The sequence below is a fragment of the Trichomycterus rosablanca genome, chromosome 13, assembly GCF_030014385.1.
Source record: "Trichomycterus rosablanca isolate fTriRos1 chromosome 13, fTriRos1.hap1, whole genome shotgun sequence".
Lineage (NCBI taxonomy): Eukaryota > Metazoa > Chordata > Actinopteri > Siluriformes > Trichomycteridae > Trichomycterus > Trichomycterus rosablanca.
In genome coordinates, this window is record NC_086000.1 from 6,012,900 (window position 1) to 6,014,902 (window position 2,003).

The following is a 2,003-nucleotide window of genomic DNA, read 5'->3' on the forward strand; positions in this document are numbered from 1 at the left end:
ATTCCTATGAATGTACTGTATATGTCTAGGCATGTCCAAATAAAATTCCTACATTTTCGTTATTGTAGGTAATTTCCAAATGTAAAAGCAGCCACTTATATTGAATTTAACATTCACATCAAGGATTAATCCTTCCAGTGAATGCAAGATCTGTAATTAAGTGTTTATGATGACAAATAAGAGAGTATTTCCTGTATAGAGCAAGCAAGCAAGTTTCACCTTTCTTACCGACTTCCATTGCATATGAAAGGGGGAGTCACTCTCTGTTGAAACCACAATCTAAAGCAAGGCTATTATGCCTAAGCAAAGGGAGGGTCTTTATTGATGCCCAGTCATGAAGGGGGTTTCCTCTCAGTACTGTGACCAAATGTAATTCCAGTAGGTTTAATCCATGTATAATCCGCATACTGTAGTTAAATTATTCAACTTGTAAATCTATTAAAATGAGGGTTGTGTATTAAGGCCCAAAATGAAGGCTTTGCATACCCATGAAGGTAATCATGTGAAAAAAATATCTCTTTACCTGATCCTACCTCCGCCATGCTTCAAAACTTGGACAAAGCTTAATAAACAACCAGCATCAAGAATCGTCAATGTTCTAAAGTCCTTTTTTGGCATTTTTTTTTGTATAATGGCACTGCCATTTAGGCACACATATGCAGACATACACCAGCCACAACATTAAAACCACCTCCTTTGTTCTACACACATTGTCCATTTTATCAGCTCCACTTACCATATAGAAGCACTTTGTAGGTCCACAATTACTGACTATAGTCCATCTGTTTCTCTGCATGCTTTTTTTTTTTATCCCCCTTTCATGCTGTTCTTCAATAGTCAGGACTCTCCCAGGACCACCACAGAGCAGGTATTATTTGGGTGGTGGGTCATTCTTAGCACTGCAGTGACAATGACATGGTGGTGGTGTGTTAGTGTGTGTTGTGCTGGTATGAGTGGATCAGACACAGCAGCACTGATGGAGTTTTTAAACACCTCACTGTCACTGCTGGACTGAGAATAGTCCTCCAACCAAAAATATATCCAGCCAACAGCGCCCCGTGGGCAGCGTCCTTTGACCACTGATGAAGGTCTCAAAGATGACCAACTCAAACAGCAGCAATAGATGAGCGATCGTCTCTGACTTTACATTTACAAGGTGAACCAACTAGGTAGGAGTGTCTAATAAAGTGGACAGTGAGTGGACACGTTATTTAAAAAGTCCAGCAGCATTGCTGTGTCTGATCCACTCATACCAGCACAACACACACTAACACACCACCACCATGTCAGTGTCACTGCAGTGCTGAGAATGATCCACCACCTAAATAATACCTGCTCTGTGGTGGTCCTGTGGGGGTCCTGACCATTGAAGAACAGGGTGAAAGCAGGCTAAAAAACAAGTATGTAGAGAATTAGATGGACTACAGTCAGTAATTGGAGAACTACAAAGTGCTGCTATATGGTAAGAGGAGCTGATAAAATGAACAGTGTGTTGAAACAAGGAGGTGGTTTTAATGTTATGGCTGATCGGTGTAAGTCTTTACTTAAAAGTACATAACAGAACAATGGCACAAATACATCCTTAGAAAAAAAATTATCAAAATAGAGTAGACTAGAAAACCATGCTCTGTAATTTAAAAAACATTGTCAGTATTTGTTGACTAAATAATCAATGCTGCTTGTGTCCTAAACATGCATTTGCAAGCCACTACTACAGAGCAGAAAGTGGTGGATGCAGTTGTTACCAATTCCACCCCAGGGATCAATTTGCATATGTTTTGACTCATAAAGTCAAAAAGCTTAAAGGAGGCAGATGTGTAAATTCCTGACAGTTACCAACATGGAGGAGTTTCAGACTTGTGCATTATACAGGGAAATAAGCAAATTCTCGTCTACAAAAACTGTTAAAATTCGTCAAATATTTCTTAGCTGTGTTTTCAAGTGCCAAGTTCTCATGACTCTGCCCTTATCTTTCTCTTTAACTGTTGAAGTGTTTTGCCTAC